Source organism: Podarcis liolepis, assembly GCF_965112155.1.
Source record: "Podarcis liolepis genome assembly, chromosome: 1".
NCBI classification, from domain to species: domain Eukaryota; kingdom Metazoa; phylum Chordata; class Lepidosauria; order Squamata; family Lacertidae; genus Podarcis; species Podarcis liolepis.
Genome location: NC_139554.1, coordinates 67,794,463 through 67,819,313, shown reverse-complemented (window position 1 = coordinate 67,819,313; position 24,851 = coordinate 67,794,463). Strand labels below are relative to the sequence as shown.

The window sequence follows — 24,851 nt, the reverse complement described above, 5'->3', positions numbered from 1 at the left end:
AGTGTAAAGATCTTCATGACAGTCCTTTGGCTTTTCAGATTTGGTGAGTTAGCTTTTGCATTATCACTATTTTCCCATTTTTGTCAGATCATTGTTAATAGCTAGTCCAAGCTTACAAGACCAAGCAGTAGAGGGAATGCAGTGATCACTATCAGTGATCACCGAAACTATGTAAGAATGTCCAAAGTTTGCAAACAGTGGGTAGAGGTGAAAAGTCACCTGGGGAAGCAAGATAGGAAATAGCTTTTAAAAAGAAAGAAAAAAGGCTGAGCTAAAGCCCTGTGAGAGATCAATTGTCCAGGTAACTGAGAGTTGAGTGATTGCCTCAGAAAGCCTGATAAGCTTTTGCTGTCTGACTCAAACCAAGGCACCTGAAATCTTCCCGTCAGCAGTTTTTCTGGCTAAAATGCCGGTGACTCCCCACCATTTACTGTTGTTGACATTCAGGTCTTCTTCCTTTACCTAGGAAATAGTGGCTTGTTGAATGGGCTCTGGAAAAGGCTGATTACTTTGGAGGTAAAAATCTCAGTCTCTCCATATTGGGAAATTGCTTCCAATGAAGACCAAGGGTAGTAAAACCATCTCACGTGTATCTTGGGTTGCAAGGGACAACAAGGCCACATACACCAGAAACCTGTGGGGATAGCTGCTTGGAGCACCTATGAATGGAAATGATCTCCTCTTGCATTCATCTCAGACAGATATAGCTATAGAGAAAATATTGTTATGTGTTCTTGTTTGGGATAGGATTTCAGGTTTACGTGTTCCATGTTCTTCCAAGTTTCAAAGACTACTGTGCTTTTGCACTCTTAAGCTGGCTCCTGAGCATGCTTAAAAGGTAAAGGTAAAGGGACACCTGACCATTAGGTCCAGTTGTGACCGACTCTGGGGTTGCGGCGCTCATCTTGCTTTATTGGCTTAGGGTGCCGGCGTACAGCTTCCAGGTCATGTGGCCAGCATGACTAAGCTGCTTCTGGCGAACCAGAGCAGCGCACGGAAATGCCATTTACCTTCCCGCTGGAGCGGTACCTATTTATCTACTTGCACTTTGACATGCTTTCGAACTGCTAGGTAGGCAGGAGCAGGGACCGAGCAACGGGAGCTCACCCCGTCACAGGGTTTCGAACCGCCAACCTTCTGATCGGCAAGCCCTAGGCTCTGTGGTTTAGACCACAGCGCCACCCGCGTCCACCTGAGCATGCTTACTCAGAGGTAAAACCCACAGACTGCAATGGATCTTTTTACCAATGAGACTGCCGTTCTGTAAGTGGATAAACTTTTGGCATCTTCCAATTCCCTAGCATGATATATAAAATGTCCAATAAAGCAAGGAAAGGCCCACTAAACATGCACATGTCTCTGGGAGTGTTCATTAGACCTACAGGAGCAATTATGTCTGCAATGTACCAAACACAGACTCAAAGAACAGTTCAACAGTGGAGCTGACTCCCTCAGAAGGTGGTGGACTCTCCTTCATTGAAGGTTTTTAAGCAGCCGTTGGATGACTCCCATTTGCTACTGCTACTCAACCAAATGCTATTTCAATTTTTTCTCCATCAGTTCAAAGACAAGCAGCCCTTTTTCACATAACAAAAAGTCCATTTTCAGATTGTGTGTTAAATTTTTCATCCAGTCTGTGGGAACCTACATTTCGAAAGGGGGAAAAAAGCATGATTACTATATCATGCCCTGACTGCAAAACTCAGAGAATGATAAGCTTACTTAAAATGTAATAGATTGCTTGCACTATAATTACATATTCTTGTAGGGCTTCTCACTTTGCCCAGGGAAGGCTTGTCGTTATCTCCTTTCTGAACAGTCCGAAGATGAAGCAAGGCCATTTTTTTTAATTGCTCCCTCACTATTAATAGCGTGTGTATTATATCTGGCATATCTAATGCTAATTAACATCTTGGTTATAGCATTAATTCTCACATGGCCGGGTTATGTGCTCAATAGGATGAAAGTAATTCCAGGGGAGCTGATTTAGATTTGCATCAGTGATACTTGAACAGTCAACTTCCTATTATCACTGAATATACAGCCAACCACTGCAGTAGTTATTCTAAGCCGTGTTTATAATTATGGAGGACCTAAGAGAGGGTAATATAACTTCTGGTGTGCTACAAATAGCTCAGGACCAATGGTGTTGTTGCACGCCACCCCAGTCTCTGAGCGGTGTGAAATTCCAAGGGTTCCAAGAGCTTGTGCACAGTTCATGTTTCCTTTGGAATCAGGTACAGGAGACTGTTGAGTCTTTATGATATATGGTTTATTTACACATATATACTACCTGAACCTACGTATGATTAACACCCCGAGAGGGCCTTGCTTCCCCCATAGTTGCAACCTTGAAATCAAGCAGAAACCAAACATATCTCTCTCTCTCTCTCTCTCTCTCTCTCTCTCTCTCTGGCTTCCGCCTGCTTCTTCTGCAACTTCTAGTTTAACACTAACACACACACACACACAAACACAACTCTCAACTCTGGCCTTTTGTCTTTCTAACTACCAGTGAGTTGGGGGATGGGGCCCACTCATTTACCATGTCACACAGATCCACTTACTTTGTTCCCCTTAATGGCCTATCACCTCACCAGGAAACTAGCTTGGCTATTCTAGGAATTAGGAGACCCCAAGCATTAGAAGTGTCTCAGCATACAGCCTAAGACATTCCCAACCCCGCCCCCCCCCCATAACTGTATTATATCACCCGAAGTAATGGGTAACTTCAATCACTCACACAGACAAGTTAGCTCTTTGTTGTGACTGTTCCAGTCTTCTTGTGGATCAGCAATTGGTTAAGTAGCAAGAAGAGAGTGGGAATAACTGGACAGTTCTCAGGAGCAACCCCAAATAGAGTACTGTAGTCAAATCTAGAAGTCACCAGCACATGGATAACAGTGGTTATGCTGTCCCAGTTCAGAAACAGCAGTACCTGTCTTACCACTTGACGCTGGTAGAAGATACTCCAGTCCTACCCATGAATGAGAGAAACGGATCCAATAACACTCCCCGATTATGAACCTGCTTCTTCAGGCAGAGCATGACCCTTCTCGAAGCAGCAACAATGAAACAGAAAAGTTTTCTGTTGCATAGTAAATGCCCCTTGCTATTCCATGGAGCTTATGTTACCCACAGGACCAGGCTATAAATGTTCTCGAAATATGCCCATCAACAAAAAAGTTCACACCTTCCATAACCCCACATACATCTTTAATTCAAGTAGGGTATTTTCAAGGCATATAAATGTTTATGAGAGCAATGTACTGTTTCTGGAAATAAAGTTATTCAGAGACTTCTGTGTACTAAGCAAGCAGGTACTACCATGTCTGACCCAGCCTTGCACTCATGGTCAGAATAATAAAATGTTCACAGTACATTTTCACATGAAGTTGTAAAAGAAATGGAAGTTGAAGAAATGGAAGAAACAGGCAAGGAAGTGGAATCACCCACACTCAGCATCCATGTGTTCTTTAAACACATGTCTAAAAAAGACTGTGTGCACATTTGTACATGAAAAGGAAAATCTGCTTTTTCTGGCTTCTTGATCTTGTGAATGGAAAGGCACATGACAGCCTCATGAGCTGAAAGCATGTGCGATGGTGTTGCAAAGTTGTGATGACTAGAAAGTGTGCAGGGTCCCCCCAGCCCCCCTGTATGGAGAAGGTACATGCACAGGACCAAAAACAAAAGGGGAGACAGACAGCTGCACAAGTGAATTCTGACATGGTTGTAAGATATTCAGTGTATCAAGAGAAATCTCTTCCTGTTCTTCCGGTTCAATCCCTGGCATCTACAGGTAGGGCTGGGAAGGATTCCTGCCTGAAACTCAAGAGAGCTACAGCCAGTCAGTGCTGATAATATGGAGCAGAATGGGCCAATGATCTTCCTATGCTCTTATGTTTCACCTCACCTAAGCAGATAGAGAGCCTGTGAACAGAGCTTGTTACCCTGCTCTGTCAACTGCTGGCTAGATGTCGGTGTTGTATTTCTAAATTGCATCAGGACTTTTACCTGTGGAGAAGCTCTTCAGAAATGTAATAAGCCTAAACCTCCTTCTTTAGTAAATGTTCACTAACTCTAAGCTCTAATGAAGAACTGTTCCACCCTTAATCCTATGACTCTTTTCTAACCCTGGGATCATGTCTGGTTCCATGAGTTGTGGCAACTCTGGGTTCTCCTTTAATGTTTTCTTTCAGACACAGAAATGTGTAATAGTCAATTTCTCTAATGGTTCCACTATTTCAGTAGGAGGTCAGAAAGGTTCCTATTAGAGTCAGGTCAGCATTTCCATTATATACGAAAAAGTATTTTTCAGAGATTGTATCTCGGGCATAACATCTATTGCAGGCAGAAAGAAAGCCTGGACAACAAGCTGATAAACACAGGGTTCAGATCCTCCGCCAACATTTCTTGCTCCATTTGCTTCAGCACCATCACACAACTGAATCAGGATGTGACTCTTTTTATTTAAAGCCATTTAGCTGCTGCTGCTTTTTGTTCATCTGCAATGGAAACAGATGCTCAGATTTGACACTTGATTGAGAAGGCTCCTTTGCCCATCAGGAAAGCAGGATGTCTGCCCCATTGTTAAGGGAGAAAATGCTAATGGGGGCTTGTTTTAGAACAAATGAGCTGCACTGGACTATCTCAGGCGCTGAATCCAGGGTTATTGATAAGATGTGTCATATGTCCTTCCAAAAAGCAGGCACAAATGTGCCACTTCTAACTGGCTGCTTGTTTTGTTCTCTTATTCCTTCATGGAGGTGATCAATATATGGTACCATATCAGCTCCAGCTGGGAACTGCCTGGATTTTATTGTTTTCTGATGCAGTCTGAACATTCCTTTGATGCTTTAGTGAGTGTGAGGAACCAAAAGAGAAAGAAGGGGGGAGGGAGGGAGGGAGAAAAAGATTACTGAGACATTTTCTGCAGGGAACAAAAAGTACAAAGGGGGACTTTAAGCAATAGTCAACATGAGACTTGTATTCCAGGAAAAGAAAGGGGTTCAGGAGAAGTTTGAAAAGCCTCTTAAACTGTGAAGTGTAGCATGTATGAGGGAGGCTACACTTGTGCTTTGCTGATGAACAGGAAGGATTTTTAAATAGATGGCACTGCCCATCCCTGAGGCACTGAGACCAGCCATGGGGACTCAGCCCCAGCCAGTTCAGGCTTTAGCCGTGTGCGCCACCACTGCTGCCGACTTACATGGCCCTCAGCGCACTGCCAACTCTCAACCCTGGTCTCAGGTGCATTAATTATCTATTTGCTCTTTATATGAGGATACAAGCTCAGTTCAACAGCTTGGGGCCTGTTACTTTGGTGACCTGCTTCTCCCACACATTTTAAACTGATCTCCAGCAGATTTACTTGTAATGCGATTGGTTTAATAACCATTCCCTCTTCCCAGAAAACTCTGGGAAATGTAGCTTTCTAAAGGGAACAGGGGTTTCCTAACAACCCTCAGTCCCCTTTACAGAGTAAAGTTCCCAGGATCCTTCAGGGGAACCATGAGCAACATGAGGACCACAACTACAGTGTTGCTGTAATGAGCAAATCCAGGAGAAAACAAGATAATTGGTATTGACTGATATCTCCAGCAGCTGGCATATAAAGTATATTTCTTTGAGAACTGCTCCTTAAAATTCATGCCTCTCTTAAGTTCTCATCCTGCCAGAGTTCCCAGAATAAGCAAACAAAGGCTGTAAGAAGGAATCTGTCACAGAATGACATGATGGGCTTCTGACAGCTGTGTTTGAACACCATCCTTCTGGAATGAGAAACAGTGCCTTAAAAATAGCCTTTATACAGTATACCAATCATTGCCATACAGGCTCCGTTTTAGTCACAAAGAAACTATTAGGCATTATGATGAACCATGTAAGCTCATTTACTGGTGGAAAATGCATTCTTATTAAAGTTTTTTTTGAAGATTCGGGACAAACAAAGCAACATACTTCTTGACACACTACAGAATTTATCTATGAAATTTGCTCCCACAAGAGACAGTGATGACCAACTGGATGTCTTCAAAAGGTGATTAGACAAGTTCATGGTGGAGAAGGCTATCAGTGGCTACAAGCCACAATGACTGCATTCAACCTCCCCTGTGAGAGGCAGTTATGCCTTTGCCTACCAGATGATGGGGATAGGAAGGTGGGGAGAGTGCGGCTGTGCTCACGTCTTGCTTGTGGGCTTCCCATGGATATTTGGTTGGCCACTGTGAGAAGAGGATGTAGGCCTTTGCCCTGGTCTTATCTTCTTAATGTGACTAAATGAATTATTTTTTATGTTAATTAAAGTACCATTTTAAAGATTTCTAGTGTCAGGGGATTCCCACATCCATTTGCCTGCAAGGAATCCCTGCAGGGGTACCCCTTCAAGTTGTAGAGAACTGGGGGGAGCTTTTTAGTTAACCTACACTTGGGACACAGCTCTGTTGGACCTCACAGCTGCCTTTGCATGAACTGACAGGGTTCCCATAAACACAAGGAACATTTCCCCACTGTCACACATTTTAATAGTGATGGGCAAGCACTCATTCAGAAGGTGGTCCACCATGACTGATCTGCTCAGTAAGGACTCTCTGATAATCTTCTTACTGAATGTAGTGGAGTGGCTAATTCCTTGGCTGAATCTGGTGCAGAATGCTACAGCCCAAGTGATGAATGGTGCCCCTTTCTGGGCATATTCCACACATGTGCTAAGGGATCTGTACTGGCTGTCCATGAACCAGTTTTACGGTCTTGCTACTTACATATAAATCCCTAAACAATTCTGGACCTGGTTACCTGAAAGATTGACTTGACCTCTATCGCTTGGTAAGCACATTAAGATCAACAAATGGAACTGGGTTAATCTTCTCATGGCCTAATACTTAGCAGCATGTGGTGACATAGAGGCTGGCCTTTTCACTGGTGGAATGGACATTATGGAATGCACTCCCTGCTGAAAGAGAAGCAAACTTTATCTGTACTGGCATCCTATTGGCTTTTGAAGGTGGCATTCCCTAATCTCTCACCCTGAATCTCCTGCTTTAATTATTGTGTTCTTTTAATGGGATTGTTTTTATTGCATTTTATAACTGGATGTTTATATTTTAATGCTTGTGTAAGTGGTTTTTTATATGCAAACTGCTTACAAGCCTATTTTGACATTTAGTAGTATATACATTAATTAATTATAATCAGCAACAGCAGGAGGCAGTTGGACTAAATGACCTTTGAGATCCCTTCCAACTCAATGACTCCAACCCTAGTATTTTGCAGAATGGAGATTGGGCGGCGGGGTGTGTGTGCGTGTGTGTATGTGTGTGTGTGTGAATCAAATAACAATGGGCAGCGGTATAAAAGCTGCATAGAGAATGGCAAATGGATTTGAAAAGTGGTTAATGCTGATATTTATTAGCTGTTCCAAGCAGTATTGCTTATGAAGTCATCCCCCTGCAAGGCCAAATGTAAAATGTCTTTACAAATTTAAGTGCTCAATGTGTGTATTGGCAGAATGAGGGGGAGGGGGGAGTATTTAAAAACAGAAACAAAAAGAAAACCAGCTAAGTCTATCCATCTGCCAGTAGAATATATTGTATTGCCAATGAGGTCCTCCTGCAAATCAATGAGTTAATTATTTCAAAAAATATGCCCTTAAAGACAAAGAAAGGAAAGGTGCAAAGCAGAAGTTGCTACTAGCAACATTGAAGTAATGCCTGTAAACACCACTCTGCCTTTGTGTATCAATCAAGATGTCAGCTGAAGTCAAGGGAGCCAAGGCGGGTACGCATCACATTTGAATGGCCCCTGCTTGCCTGGTAAATTGACACAATCTTTCGTAGGCTTTTGAAATTCCACTTTTAATTTCATGGGGTATACTCCCCGCCCCCACTGCCCAATGGAATCAATTTTAGTCATCTCCACTGAATGAAATCTCATTTTCAGGCTGATTTCATTTTTGTCTCCTTAGAGTAGATCTGGATAGGATGAAAGGGAGCACAACCCAGAGAGAGGCTAGGAAAAATGCTAAGCCTGAAAGGCATTATTGTCATATTCTATGCCTTGTGTATAAAATACAAATTGCATGTGTCATTGGCATCAAATGTGCACACATGTTATATTTATTGCTATTTTTACCACTGGTTATTACCAGCAGCATCCTGTAGCATCAAAAGCTACACTGAAATTGGCAATACATTTGTAACATGCAATAAAATGTCAACATAGAATTACAACTTGAAAACTGGGACCAAAATGGCATCCAATGGCTTTTCAAAAATAAATAAAGGTCCACTAGCATTCCAAAAATCTTGACAAATTGAATCTGGTAGGCCTTCCTGGGTAAGTAATTCCATTGGGGGAGGGGGACGAGGAAAAGAGGAAAAGAAAAGAAGGAAGGAAGGAAGAAAGGAAGGAAGGAAGGAAGGAAGGGGAAGGAGGACTGCAGAGGCCTTTGTCCTTCTATTAGCAAGGCTTCAACTGGACCAAAGACCTTTCTGTGAATGGAACAACTCTTCCATGTAGAGAAGGGCTCCCCTGGATCTGAACCTTGTTCACAGTTAAGACCAGCCTAAATGCAGTGGCAGCACTATTGAGAATAAGGCCTCTCCTGGTGATCTCTGTGTATGGGGGACTACTGTGAAAAGAGAGACTCTTGGGCCAAGAACTTTCCCTGATACATCACATGTTATTTTTAGAAATGACCAGCTGAATTCTGCATAATTGCAGAGCAGAGCAGAAGGTCATGGCAGCCTCTGGGCATATGCAGAGCACAGGGAGAAGGAAATGGGGTAAAGAGAGAGGATGAGGGGATTGACTGTTTCTTTGAATGGATACATTTGAACTGAACTTCCAATTCAGTGCTGCTGCTACTGCTGCTCTTGAGGGTAGACCAATTGAAATCAATGGACATGGCCAACATAGGTTTATTCATCTCAGTGGGTCTACTGTTGAGTTGGCCTTAAGTTGAGTACAACCCATAGGTTTTTTGAAAAAATATTTAAATAATATTAATATTAATAGTAGTAGTAAATCTAATAGATTTGTCTCTTCCCTGGTTTTACTGGTTGGTTGGGGTTTTTTCCAGGTTGTTCCTAAAGATGTTTCTTTGAGCTTATGCAGAATTTATAGCAAAGACCAGGGGTTTTCACTGAGGTGCCTTGAATGATGGTCTAGTTTTTACCCACAGGAGAGCCACAGAAAAAACATAGTTGGCCAAGGGAGCCATGGACTGGAAAAGATTGAGAACCTCTGACATGCACAAACCGTGGGAAAGAAGAGCTCACCCATACTGGCAGGTTTTGTGTGTGCTGTTTGACAATCTACAAACAAGTTTACTTGCTCTTAATAAATACCAATGATACGTTTGGTATAATGCTCCAGAAAGTAATCTGAATTTTTTTTAACATATACCTACTTTCTCTGAGGAAAGAAGACATTTAAGTTAATCTAAGAGAATAAAATCTTTCCTATTCCCTACTCAGATGTCAAAAAGCCCCATATACAACAGTTCTCATAAATGTATTAAGTTCAGTTTTAAAACTAATGAAGTGTTGTGTTCTCATGGTGGTGTTTTGACTTTTGAAGAAAGACTTTAAGAGTCTTAGTTAGGTGCAAATAAATGCATTTTTTAAAAAAACGGATTCAGAAGAATACCAAAAAAGCTACTGCGAGACAGTGTGGAAATCTCTTGTAGGAAGCATTTCACAAAGTCTTGATGGTCTTATTAAAGGCATTTACAGTAGAATTTCTTTACTGCTTTTGCACTGCACAGAGAAGCTAATTAGACTTCAAAAAGAGTGGCACAATTTAAAATAGCTCTGAAATGGTGTCAGAAATATGCTAATCCTTTGTGCACGCATACATATACCACCACCAGTGTTGCCAGTTTTCTCATTTTGTTGATAAAGTGTTGATACTCAACATCTGAAGAGTGTGGGATAGCTCCTAAGTACTATCTCACTTCTGGCAATAAGATCAAAACAAACAAAACAGATCAAAATAACACAGACACCTTTCTCCTTTAAATCTAAAATGAACAGCCAACTTTTCTGATTATTTTTGAGATGTAACAATCACCTGTGGGTACAATTGCTAGGAGATGTTTGTGGTTTTACCTTTCACAAAACCCAGTTCACTATTGCTATTTCAAACTGGGAGAGGAAATCTCCTTGAGGTGACTGTCCCATCCAAAAATGATGACATTGACATATTTTAACTATCTCTGAAACAATTAGCTCAAGGAAAGCTCTTCTAAGACAATGGGATCTGTTTACCAGATACCAGAATTGGACTGTGGCATCTGAAAATGTTGAACATGAGGTACTGGCTTTGATTCATTCATCTACCAACTTGTGTGTGCATACACACATATACACAAGTGCCCAAACATGGATCAAGACTATTTGAAAAGATGACCAATGTAAGAATGCATTGGTGTGATTAATAATTATTCCTAACATGAGAGTTAGTAAGTAAAAACTTCAGAGTGGCTGTACAATTTGACAATAAATGTTAGCTTGTCCATTTCAAAGAATATAGTTCTTTACAAGCTTGTAGAACTTAGCTTAGTGGTAGAACATCTGCTTTCCATGCAGGTCCTAGGTTCAATCCCCAGCATCTCCAGGTAGGGTTAGCAATGTCCCCAGTTTAAAACCTTGAGAGCTCCGGTCAGTCAGTGGTGATAAAGATGGACCAATGATCTGACCCAGTGTAAGGCAGCTTCCCAAATCCAGTCGTGGGCCCAAATCCAGACGTGGGAGATGGAATGCCCAGGAAAGCCAAAGACGCCCCACATTGTCAAGGCATGAATTGGTGTCTTATTTGACTCCTCAACCAGACATGGCCCATGGAAGATATGGAATACACTTGCTTTGACATGCCACTTCCCCCAGTGTTTCAGTGTGGAGCAATCTGGATGGTTGTGCTCCTGCAATTGAGTATCAGCTAACTCAAACAAAGGAAAGTTATCAACCTAAGAAGGCAGAAGAAATCGATCTGAATTATGGGCTTGGGCCCCTTGGAGGAACAGTAGCAAGCTCCAAGGTCCCATCCCTCATCCAGCCACACATTCTCCAATACTGTGAAAATAAACTATTTTATTCCTTTCTTCTTGCTTTCTTGCTTTCCACATCTGTCTCTTGAAGACTCCCCCCTCCATTTAACTTTATATCAAATCCCATTGGCTGTAGATAATATACATTTTGTACACTCCACCAATATGTATTTTCATGAGGCATCTCACTTTTAGAAATCACAGTTCAAAGAGTTAACCTGTGAATTCCAAAGTTCAGAGAAAAGTTTTCAGAAGTTGACTCATGTATTAGACAGGGACACAAAGTCTTATCAAAGTACAAGCTGAAATGGTTATAATTTTTTTTAAAAAAAATAGTACAGAACTGGGAAGTATTATGCAAGTGCTGAATAATCTGTCACATAATTAATTAACAAAGTGGAATTAAGAACATTGTGAAGTGATTAAGTAATAGTTGAGAAATTGAGTAATTTAGGCAGCCTATGGTTGAGGATATCATGTGTCTGTAGATACATTTTGTCATAAAAGAACTTTAACGAAGAATGGTTCTTAAATGTCTAACCTCACTTCTTTCCATCAGGCTGGGGTGGAAAACTTCAGATCTGGGGGCGAAATGCAGCACTCCCAACTTCTCTATCTGGCCCTTAGGATTCTTTCCACACCACCCATCCCCAGTGGCGTAGCGTGGGGGGTGCAGGGGGGGCCGGCCGCACTGGGCGCAACATCTGGGGGTTAGGGTTAGGGGGCGCAAATCCATGGGTTAGGGGGCGCAAATCCACGGGTTAGGGGGCGCAAATTACTTGCCTTGCCCCGGGTGCTGACAACCCACGCTATACCACTGCCCATCCCCACCCATGCCCCTCTTCCCAGCCCCTCCTTGGCCTGCTTAACACCCACTTTGAGTATTCTTGTCCGGCTGAAATGTGTCCTTGAACTGTTGCCTGGATGGCGGATAGAGAACGGTGTGTTTGTGTCTCTCTGTGTGTAGAAAGTAGCCTGCTGTACAAAAGTGAAACATTAGTTGCTCTGCCAACTTTTGCCTCTGGCCTCATCCAGCACTGGCATATGATTCCTCAGAAAGGAATGTAGCTCTTGGGCTGAAATGGTTCCCCGCCATAAAGAGATGCCCAGAAAACTCTTGTAAATGTAAGACAGTGCTTCACTTGCGTATCTGCTTTCTGCAAGCAAGAGTAAGGAAAAGACCCAAAGGCTGGACAGGTAAACAGTAGCCACTCCTCCCCGTTCCCCAGCCATTATACTGGTAAACCAGTATAAACATTTTAGGATATATTAGCCCCTTACTATGATACACCGCACTGGTTAAGAACATGAGCTATGAGAAGAAACAGAAAGGTGCCATTCTGCCCCACTGCCCCTACAAAAGCCTCCCTTACTTGGGTCATGCAGTGGCGGGTTTCAATGAGCTTTTGCAAGATCTCACACACAAAATTTCATGAGATTTTGGTGAGATCTCACTGGAAGCGCCACTTCTCTGCTACCAGCAGGGGTGGGCAGGGTGCCTGCAGGGGCACTGCCTCTTAGACTTCCGCTGCCCAAAATAGCTGCCTCAGCCCACCTCATAGGCAAGCTGGCCGTATCTAGTTCATATCAGCTCAAACACAAATTCATTATGCAGCCTTAGCCACGTTCCTAGGCTACTCACTATAAAAAAACACAGTATATTAATTGGAATAACATTTCCCCTTCTCACAGGATTGTCCTAATGATTATCTGAAGTAGTTTCAGAAGGTACTATATCTTTGTTAAGTCTTGGTTCTACTCATCCAGAATAGTTAGCCCTTACTAGTTTTCACATGTTCTGCTTCATTACTGTGTTTTAGTTCCATGGAGATATTCCTGTTTTCTTAAAAAACCATGAATAAATTGCTTATTGATTGCTTGGCCAACAAAATACCCCCTTACCAACCTCTCCCTTGCTCTTGTATCATCAGAAAATTGGCAAGCTCAAGTAAACTCTGTGCATGCTGTATTTCTGGTATTGACTCTACAAGGAAGTAGCATTAATGAGAACATTCATTGCAAGGTTTCATCCATTAATTCTTCCTCCTCCAATACCATTTAATATAGTGTCTGAACACCGGTGTAAAAAGAAATGGATTTTTAGAACAAGAGATACTTGAGACGCGTGATTGAATACCTATGTATTAAAGTTAAGATGGAAAAAGAATACACTTATGGAGCACTTAGGAAGAGGTGACCTTCTGTTCCTTATGCAGAATGAGGAAGTGGAATGTTAAGTTGCTCCACTACAGGCTGCAGGTGGGAAAGGGTTTTTTTCCATTTGGATTTATTTCTTTGATGGAACATTATGCATTTAAAAAATAATAATAAAGATTTTCATGAAATACAAAAGAATGTGCAGTCTCTCTCTCTCTCTTTCTCTCTCTTGTACAGATTATAAAGTCTATTGGTTGCGTTCAGTGTAAGACAATATGGTATCCAGAGGTAGGGAGAGAGAGTAGAGCGAAGATGGTGGGTGATAAACGTACACACTATTTTTTTGCTTTTCCAACTTGGTATATGTGTGAGATTTTTATGTCAGCGTCATTTGGGTAGGTTCTCTTTCTATGCATTTGTTGGTTTACATGGGCAGTGGGAGAAGGTTGAGGGGGGTTCTGCATTTTGATATAGAAAGAATTACACTAGAGACACTTCTGCCCCACTTCCCTGAGATTGCTTTCATCGCCCCAATCCAGTTCTTAATAGGGTGTTGTGACTGTTCTCCTAAACGGCTTTAAAAGGTGGTTAGGCAAGTTCATGGAAGATAAGCCATCCCACGGCTACAAGGCACGTTGGCTCTATGCCATCTCTGGGTTTAGGTTGTCTAACAGTTTGTTGAAGCAAGCAACAGTGGGCAAGGGTTACTGCCTTCATAATAATAATAATAATAATAATAATAATAATAATAATAATAATAAATTTTATTTATATCCCGCCCTCCCCAGCCGAAGCCGGGCTCAGGGCGGCTAACAACAATAAAACAGTATAAAAGTATAACATAAACAACACTCTAAAATCATTCATTGTAAAATTAATTAATTATTCATGACCTGTTTGTGACCTCTGAGAGCCAGTGGTAGACGTAGCGGTGGATTTTGAAGTGCACACAGGTACACAGACTGTACTAAACCAAACCTGAAGCATGGTGAGACAGAAAAGCTCTGCAAGCACACTGAAAAACCAATAAAAAGGGGATCAGACAAGGCTCCAGAGGCAGGAAGTTCAGCAATCTGGGCACAGTTTGGCTGCTTCCTCAAAGCTACTTTGAAGAATGTGGTATTGGAAAAGCAACCTATACACACACCTGGGAGGAAGTCTCCCTGCTCTCTGCCTTGAAGGCCTTTCCCCATCTGGTCTGGAATGGTGGAGCCCTGACCGACTCCAGATTCAAAAGCTGAGGCTACTGAACAGACTCATGGGCTGGGGTATTGCTTGGGGGGCCTTGTTGGTGGGGAAGGTTGCTGCTTTTATTGATATTAGTTTTTTATGTATCTTTATCTTGTATCTTTATTATGATTTATGTGGTGATTGGTTGATTTGGTTGTGTACTTTTTGATGTTTTCTTTATCATTTATGATTACTTTTATTTTTTTAATTATGTTTATTTCACGTTGTAAGCCACCTTGAGCATGGTTTTTACTATGGAAAGGCACCATACAAATGAATTCAATGGGGTTTACTTCTGAGTAGGATTGCACTGTTGAACATTTACTATGCCATTAGAATTTCCAGTTTTACTGTATGTTTATAGAACAGAGATTATTTTGAGGTGTGTAAAGCTAATGCAAATTGTCTATGGCTGGTAGATACTATTATATGCTGAAGGTGGGGACCCAGATAATTTTTTCAGCTAATTTTAGTGCCTGAAAAATTCATATAAGTTCATCATTTTAGGCTGTAGTCTTTGTTTTCAATATATGCAAGTTCTGTAACTGGCTAGGCAGACTTGAGTTTTGCAGGCATACTTCATTAAACAGATCCTGTTCTGGATGGCAAAAAGGTGTAGCAAAAGAATTGAATCCTCCATTGAAGTTGACAGCTCTCTGAGCTCTTCCTTTCTTCTGTCATCTATCTTGTTTCTCGGGACCAATATGAGCAAATCCTATGAAGTTGTTCTTTTAGAAGAGCTAGCACTAAAACTAAGATCTGGCTTATTGAACTGATTTTTTCATCTAACAAGATTTATATACCGTTGATTGTAAACCCTCAGTAGTTTACAAGAAACATTAAAATTATCAATTAAACAGTTAAAAACAAGTAATTAAAAACATTTTAAAACAACTGAAACCAGTAGTAAACTAAAAATGTGCAGTGAAGGTACCTGCCTGATGCCAATCGGCAGAGAGTTCCAAACGTAGGTGCTGCTACATTAAAATATTAATTTCTTACAAGTGCAGAATAAATATTGTGCAGCACCTGTAACAGTTCCAGTTCTGCAGACTGAAGCAGTCAAGTGGGCATACGTGGGATAAGGAAATCCCGCAAGTAAACTGGACCCAAACCATTAAGGGCTTTCTATACCAAGAGTCTCCTGCCAGCCTAGCAGTTCAAAAGCACACCAGTGCAAGTAGATAAATAGGTACCGCTCCAGCCGGAAGGTAAACGGCGTTTCCGTGCGCTGCTCTGGTTCGCCAGAAGCGGCTTAGTCATGCTGGCCACATGACCCGGAAGCTGTATGCCGGCTCCCTTGGCCACTAAAGCAAGATGAGTGCCACAAACCCAGAGCTGGCCACGACTGGACCTAATGGTCAGGGGTCCCTTTACCTTTTTATACCAAGAGTAACACCTTGAACTTAGCCCAGTAACAAATCAGCAACCAGTGCAGATCTCAGAACAGAGGTGTTATATGTTGACAGGGTCTCACTTCTGTCAGCAACCTTGCTACAGCATTCTTCAGTAGCTGCAGTTCCCGGATCAAACACACCGAGTGCCTTGCAGTGATCCAGTCTTGAAGGCTGTGAAGATCCAAGCCTGAACTGCTGTGGTCAAGTTCTCCCAGTACAGGAATGATCATAGCCATTGTATCTTGGGAAAGGGTTTCGAGCTGGTGGTTATGGACTAGATCATCCAGGTGCTCTTGGAGGAGACTGAATTTCTAGATCCATTTCAATTGGGGTTTAGGCCCAGTTTTGGAACAGAAAGTGCTTTGGTTTCCCTGCATGATAACCTTTGTCAAGAGAGAGGCAGGGGAAATATGTCCTTGATATTTCTCCTTGACCTCTCAGTGGCTTTTGATACCATTCCTGGTTCTATTCTTGCCATTTCAGGTAGGGCTGGGAAACCCTAAAAAACCCTTCCATTCAGTGTAGACCGTACAGAGCTAAATGGACCAGTGTTCAGACTTGGTAAAAGGCACCTTCCTATGTTCCTAGATCATCAGGCTGAGAGTACAAAACAAGGATTCATTTAGCATTAGTTTTTCAGCAAAAATACACAAATGCTTTCTAATGGTTTCTGGCAGACAGTCTCAAATTCTTATTTGTTGCCATGCTATGGGAACTCACAAAGGCTACGATCTCTGTTATACTAAAATATACTCTTTAAAACAGTACCTTTCATCATTAAGAAAAATTATTACCTAGGGCAGGGTGAAGTACTGAATTAATTTGCTCTCCGTGGCCCAGACCCATCAGGGAAGCTTATGTGTTTTTCAATGGCCAGAATTATCATTCTTATCTAAACTGATCTATTGATCATTAATGATCTGGAAACCCTCGGGGCATGACTGATGAGTGAGAAAAATCCAATAAGCTCCCTTCCCTAGCAGAATACAAATAAGTTAACAGGCTATTGTTGTACCCACATAGAAAAACTTGGGAGATGCCGAATGAATTTGTAAACAAGATCATTTGGATGCTGCAGGCTGACCTTGAGTTCTGCTTTCAGAGTCAGGCACCTATCGAACTGAAGCTTTCACTTCAACAGAGGCATGCAAGCTTATGGTAATCTTTTTAACAAAGCAGTATTTATATGGCCAGTTATTGTGTGCGCTCTACAGAGAAAAGTTTCCATGTCACTCTCTTCATGCATCTTTACCAGAATACTAAACCTAACAACAAAATAATATACTGGGCTTTGTACACTTGTGGCAACATGAGTTTCTTGAAAAGGCAAAAGGATGGCATTTAAATACTTGCATATGCAATCACAGGAAAAAAATAAATATAAATGGAAATGCACTGCTAGGAAGTGAACGAAGGCCTTCTGAATATCAATGAACTAGATATTTTAAGATTCTTGTCTCTTTCATTTTCATGAGGAAATCCATTGCTGGAATATCTTGCACAGTTCAATATGTAGTGCACCGCCTAGTAATGCGATGTGGGATCATTTTCACTTGTTGCCTTCCACTGACATGGACAAGTTGCTTGAGGTTATTTGGCTCACCACAAATATCCTCAACCCTTCCCTATCCTGGCTGATAAGAGAGATTGGCTGGGTGGGTTCAGGCAATGGTAAATGGCTCTTTGCAGGAAAGGGCCCTGCCTACTACCTAGAAAAGGGAGGCTCTCCATGGACTCAGAGGTGTGTAGCAACTACCAGCTAGGTACGAATATTTCCTTCTTGGGCAAGGTACTCAAAAGGATGGAGCGCATACAGCTTTAAGTATGCTTATGTCAACCGGGTGTTATTTAAATATTTTTAAAAAATTAATTCAGTGAATTGGTTCATTTGAATTAGTTCCTTCATAGAATCATAGAATCGTAGAGTAGGAAGGGACTCAAGGGTCATTCCAGGCCCTTCTTATTTCTGAGTAGGCATGGCTAAGATGGCACTGATAATGATGCATCTACTCTAAGAAGCTCTGAGGAAACGTCTCCTTGCCATAAGAGACAGAAGATTTTAGGAGAAGACTTGAAGTGTTCCTCTTCAAGTCAGGTCAGTTTACACTTTCCTGAATAAGTCTTAAAGGGAAAGGGACCAAATTCTAACATGTGTGCTATAGCTAGGTCAAATGCTTCTGAAAGCAATGGGAAAATGTAATTTTGTCTCAAGTAGCAGTATATAGCACAAACATTTCTAGCTACAGGCTAGGCTGTTTGGGAAGGGAGATATGCCCACAAATAGTTTATTGCAAAACTGTTGTTTTACTGTTTCTTAGCCTTTGGTTAGGGATGCAACTTCTCAATTGATGCAAATGTTGTCCCATTCATGAACTGAGTAGGAGGCAGGAATCTCACGGCAGTGAACATATTTAGCGTTAGACCGTGCAGCGTAACGTGACCAGACTCCAAGTAAAAATAAATTAATCCACAACAACTGACCCTTTTCATCACAGATTAAAGGATCAGAAGTGTGTATAAGATGCATGTGAAGAACTGCAAATGCAATTAAGATTCTTTCATTTGCTTTGTGCACAGATGTGCATCTGATGTTTTAATAGTCATTATTTTGTCAGCCATAAGCAGTACTCTTGGTACAACATGCTTAAAAGTAATGGGGCATTCAGCCTCTTCTTTGATGGTAGTTATCGCAGTAGAGAGACTTTCTCTTTGAGTTATAATTAAGATAATGAATTCATTAATCTATATCCATTCTCTTGTTTGGAAAGTTTTCTGCATTAATTATTTTGCTGGCTTAAAAACTAACCACAACGAGGACACTGCACAACTATCTGCATTTTTGTTTTATTGGATATTAGCTGCTGTACTATGGAGCCAGTCTCTGAATACAGTACTTAAAAGCCTGTGGGAAATACAGTATCGTCAAAATGGTTTTGCATTTGATGCCTTTATATTTGGAAGCTAATAAAACTGGAAACTGGTTTAGGAAAGAACTCATTAATAAATGAAAGCCGACACCTTGGGTTCACTCTTCACTTTCCAGGTAAGATTCCCAGGTAAGCACACGTTGCTCCTTTAACCTTATCTTCTTCCCTAGTGTGTCAGTAATTTTAAGCAGCAGGAAATGGAGGTCTGAAGAGTGCAAGGCTACAGTTTTAGCTGCTAATGCTGTCAAAACTAACACTTAACTCTAATTGGACTTTCTCAGTTGGTATTGGTCAGGAAGATTTCCTTTTAACATAATGAAAGGCATATTCGAAGGATCAGTTACAAGTGTCTCCTCTACAGCAGTCTAGTGATTTGGAATCGCTAGATTCACTTTTTGTTGCTTTATACCAATTTGAGCAGGAAGGCAGGACCATAAATAGCCATTAGCCAATATTACTATGCTGTGGATATGAATGGAGTTACAAAGGAAAGCCCATTCTCATCCCACTCTGCAATAAATCTGCTTGAAGCTCCTTGCAATTACACTCTGAAAATACATTAAATCCTGTTTTTAATCTGTGAATATGAACTAATAACGAAATCATAGTAATCCTAGGACATAGGAAAGTATATTTTAGTGCATTATACTTTGTATTTAATAATAAGAGTATTTGCTCCCCCCCCCCCCAACAGTAGACTCTTCAGGAAGAGAATGAAAGGTGCACTTTGGTTCCATCAAAATTAGGGAATTTTTAGCACTTGGTCATGCCCATCAAGTATATTTATTTCAATGGGATTTAGGCTTGAATACTTTCTGGATTACATGCTGTAATTTGCAAATTTCTGCAGTGAAATAAAGTATCATATTATGGACATCTGGTAGCCCCACAGAATACAATGCTGCTGTATACAGAAGGCTGAACCCAGGAATCGACTACCTGCTTACTTAAGGAGATCAGTAGTAGCAGTGGAGACAGAAAGTGAGAAGAGGCTTTACTAGGGCATACAGTATAGTGCAAGCACCATACTCAGAGATGTGTAGTACAGCCCAGCAAGAGCCAATGACCTCCTATTTGTTTAATTCTATTGGCCATTGCAGAAGCATAGAGCCTAGTGCAGCTCCACTTGCCTGCTTCAATTGCTTTCCTCATATCCAGTCAGCACAGGGATCCCTCCCTTCACCATCTCTGACACGACACACTGACTGCTGCTGGTAGTAGAATTCAATCACTCTGCTTCCATTGCTACAGTTCTAAACACAAAGCCTATATTGGGGGGGGGGTATTTCCTGTGTTCATTCATCATTTGGTATTTAGCCATTTCTATCATTATTTTGGTCCAAACTGTTAAAGTCTGAGGACATAGGATGCATCCATTCTGTTGAAGTTAAATGGGCCTGGCCTGGCCGGTGCATGGACCACCAAGGAACCTCATGCACACCTTCTAAAGTTTTATGATGGCAGAAAGGTGGGCTGGGCACTTCTTAGAACACGGCACTTCTTAGAATTCCAGAGTTTTGCTTGGTTTTGTGGGCATCTTGCCTGCATGGGCTTTTAACCATTTTGAAATTGTGATAACAAAAGGTGGCATCCCCCATCCCCACCCCCAGCAAGTGTATAACTACTTCTCTAGGCAAAAGGAACCAAATGTAATTTCTGAATATTTACTGATTCAATATTCATTCTCTTAGGTAAGCCACTATAGATTTGCTACCATGTTGTGGCTGATCTGGGAATGCCTGTATTGGTATTACAGTGGTACCTCGGATTACATCCGCTTCAGGTTACATACGCTTCAGGTACAGACTCCGCTAACCCAGAAATAATACCTCAGGTTAAGAACTTTGCTTCAGGATGAGAACAGAAATCGTGCTCGGGCGGCGCAGCAGCAGCACGAGGCCCCATTAGCTAAAGTGGTGCTTCAGGTTAAGAACAGTTTCAGGTTAAGAACGGACCTCCAGAACGAATTAAGTACTTAACCTGAGGTACCACTGTACTCAAAGATTTGCTCAGATACTTTGTCAAGGAGTATGTGTTTAAATTAACTTGCACTGAGGAAACTGCAAACTGACCACAGGGAGGGACAGCCCAAAGATTTAAGAAAAAATACTGAAAGTGCATTGGTACAATATAAAATGTTTCTTAAAGTTCAGCATTGCAGGGCCCCTTTGGTTACTTAGAAAATGTATATCCTGCTTTTCAAGCTCATGTTGCTGCATAAAATTACTTACACACACACACACACACAACCAAACATTTAAAAAAATCAGGAAGACAGCATCGCCAGATAATAATGATGCATTAAAGGATTAAAATTAAAAGGCCTGGGGGATAAAAAGGGTATTCATCTGGTATATACTGAAAGAGATGCTAGGTGAGTCCGTCTGGGGAAGGGATTCCAAAGAATCCCTCAGGTAGGGGGGATCATAAAAACTGGCTGAGTTCATGGATGACTCAATTATCCTTAAGGTACCCTGTTGTAAGAGATTTAGGTGTTTTGAATTGAGGCTAGAAGTAGACCAAGAACCAACTGAGTTATTTTAATATTAGGAAGATATGTTCTCCGTGTCCAGTTCCAACTGGTAATCTAGCTGCCACATTTTGTGTTAACTTCAGTTTTCAAAGCATCTATTCTGTCTTGGTCAGATCACACCTGGAGTACTGTGTCCAGTTTGGGCACTACATTTTAAGGAGGATATTGACAACCCGAAACATGTGCAGAGGATCCAGGATCTGGAAACTAAGCCTTATGAGGAACGGTTGAGGAAACTGGGTATATTTAGCATGGGAAAGAAGAAGAAGAAGAGAAGAAGAGTTTGGATTTGATATCCCGCCTTTCACTCCCCTTCAGGAGTCTCAAAGCGGCTAACATTCTCCTTTCCCTTCCTCCCCCACAACAAACACTCTGTGAGGTGAGTGGGGCTGAGAGACTTCACAGAAGTGTGACTGGCCCAAGGTCACTCAGCAGCTGCATGTGGAGGAGCGGAGACACGAACCCGGTTTCCCAGATTACGTGACTACCGCTCTTAACCACTACACCACACAGGAGACTGAAGGGAGATATGATAGCCATCTTCAAATATCTAAAGGGCTATCACATGAAGGATGGTGCAACCTTGCTTTATCCTGCTCCAGAGGCTAGGACCCGTACTAATGGATTCAAGTTATAAGCAAGGACATTTTGACTAAACATCAGGAAGAACTTTCTGTCAGCAAGAGCTGCTTGACATTGGAACAGACTCCCATGAGAGGTGGTGGACTCTTCTTCCTTGGAGGTTTTCAAGCAGAGGTTGGATGACCATCTGTCAAATATGATGAGATTCCTGCACTGCAGGGAGTTGGATGAGATGACCCCCAGGGTCGTTTCCAACTCTATGATTCTATACACACCCCATGTAGAAAACACATAAAATTCTAGGTTAAAGGTCAATATGTGTGTATTTGTACCCAGCACAATAATATTATTAAACTAAAATAAAACCTCTTTAAAAAGGAAAAACTTTGCTCTTTACAAGATGGTTTGGGATCCATCCAACCAGAAATTATTTTTATGAGGTGAGTGTATCTTTGCTGAGTTTAACAAATACTCTTCAGTCACCCCAAGCCAGCCCCCTAGAGAAGCCAGTGGCTTAGCATAGTTTTAAAATTTATGTGCATAAAATATGCACTGAGTAATTCAAAGCAATTTTAGGATGTTTCAGAGACTATAAAGTCTCCCTTCAGCTATTGTAGATCACTGCCTTTGCTGTACAAGAAACATTGTTTTGCGGGTTTATAACTCCGCTATATAAATGTGCTCCAGGCTAAACGTAAGCATTCGGGATCTCTGCCAAACAGTAATATTTAGTGCAATTTCACCGAAACTACAGTTATGTATTAAGGCTACTCTTTGCAAGCCATATATACAGAAACAGGCTTTAGCACATGGATTGCCCTTGTCCATCAGGCAAGAAAGGAGAGGAAATGCTCACATCCAGGGCCTGGGATGAGTATGGTTACCAGATTTTTTTCAATGAATCCTGGGACACTATTTTTTTTTTTTTAAGCTGAGTAGCAACAGGGAGTCAGTAGTGGGGATGGTGAGGCAAAAGACCCTGGGCCCAAGCACACATGCATATTGTATAAAGGTGAAAAGCCCTTTCACACCCTGTAAAACAAATGTGCAGTTTTTAAAAAACTGGGCAACGGCATGCCGCCTGCCAGTGACTCCCAAACCTTCCCTGATCTCCTGCCCTCTTCTCCCTTTGTTTTGACAGATCGGGGGAGGCTTGGGAGTTGCAGGCGGGTGGTCGTTGCCCAGGTTTTAAAAAAACCTCTGCGTATTTATGTTTCGCAGGGTGCAAAAAGAAGGGCTTTGCACCTTGCCTGGCACCTTGCGCCTCTCCTGGGCAACGGCTGGCCAGCCGCAACTCCTGAGCCTCCCCCGATCTGTCAAAACAAAGGGGGAAAGGGCCAGGAGATCTGTACCGCTGGACGTTCCTGGTTCACCTTCAGCAGTGATGGCGGCAGCAGGCAGCGAGCAGCTCCTGAAGCCAGCTAGAGCCAACTGTGCTACCAGACTGGCTCCGGGCTGCTGAGGCTGCTGCTGCCACGTTTCCCGGGGACAGATTTGGGATCCGGGGACATCTGGTAATCCTAGAGTAGCCCCTTCCTCTTGTGTATGCACATAACAGTGTAGATGAAGCTGGGAAAGCTCAGTCGATAGAGCATGAAACTCTTAAACTGATTGTTATGGCCCCACCTTGGGCAAAAGATTCCTGCATGGCAGGGGTTGGACTTTATGACCCTTTAGGTCCCTTACAACTCTACAGTTCTATGATTCTATCTACAGGAAGGAGGCTTTCACATGTACATGGAAAGACTGCCACATGACTAGAACTTTGTGAAACTAGGCATGCAGCTCATGTGCATATAGGTACATGCGCAGAGACCTCAACTTCACAGACATTAGCACAGAATGTGCAGATGTCAGGGGAAGAAGCTAAAGCATGTGTGCAACATCAGGAGTGTGGCTGCTCAGTGCAGAAGTTGGATGAACTCATGATTCCTCTACCTGAAAAGGATGTTCTCAATATATTTTATCTTGCTTTGATTCCTAACTTGAGGTTGATTATTTTTTGCATTTTTGCTCATGGCTCTCTCTTGAACTGCCCCATTCATTGCTGAACCCAGGAGAAACAGCAGTCTGTTAGCTACTCTACAGAGTTCAAACCAAAAGCATTCACAGAGAAGGGCCCCTGACAGTCTGGGGCTGTTATGGGTTTCTTTAGTGGTTGAACTGTTCTCCCTCCAGCTGTGTGGTGATGACACATCTGTTATCCTTCTCAGGGTCAAGACCCACTGTGGACACATAGTCCTGATAGTGTGGGGCTGCAGCAGAATGGTCTGGATCTATGCAATGAAGCAATATAACACTGATTCAACTGGTAAAAAAAAAAGTGGTGGATTGGAGAGGTGTGTGAGAGAATCACATTCTTATGCAAGCTTTTTTAAAAACTATGCAATGCCCCCTTTTCCATCTGCTGAATACTCCCAGTGAAAGACAAAAATTACTGTTTTCATAGCATCTTGATGTGATGCCTGAGTTTCAGGAATGCTAATTCACATTCACAAAGCCTTTGTTAGAAACAATGCCTTAGCCTGAGGCATAGTTTCATGGGTTTAAAATTGGACTGCTCAGGTGTGCCGGATATAATCTTTTCCCTGTGACAAAAGAGAGAGGAACAAATGAATGGAATTTGAAACATTCCTATTTATGCAAGCCAAATTTTTACTTCCTTTTGTGTATAGTTTCTAGACAATGTTTCATACGTCCTGGTATTACATCTTTTTCTGCTCATTGAACAGGACATGACTTTAATGGCTGTTGTGCCGGGACATTCAGGCTGAAACATCTTCCCTTCAATTTGAAAGTGAAACATAAAAGTGACTATTAGGCAGAGTTTTATAAACTCCTACTCCCATAATGGCCTTGCAAAGCTGATGGAGCTACCCATTTCAAAACTGAACTCTCTCCTAAATGTGAGTTCTGAATGTCACTGGGAATGTAATGTTCAGTTCTGCATTAGCCTACCCACTTGTTTCCCAGACGTT

General features: G+C 41.9%; 1 protein-coding gene and 1 long non-coding RNA gene across 2 annotated transcripts in view; both read right to left on the bottom strand.

Moving 5' to 3' along the window:
• The window catches only part of GALNT18 (polypeptide N-acetylgalactosaminyltransferase 18), a 336,801-nt gene that overhangs the window by 296,909 nt on the left and 15,041 nt on the right, over positions 1 to 24,851 (bottom strand). The window lies entirely within an intron of this gene.
• LOC310695210 lies at positions 4,403 to 7,121 on the bottom strand. Its single transcript, XR_014519981.1, has 3 exons — positions 6,796 to 7,121; positions 5,657 to 5,774; positions 4,403 to 4,857 (listed from the first exon to the last, which is right to left on the bottom strand). It is a non-coding gene; the product is annotated as an uncharacterized lncRNA (long non-coding RNA).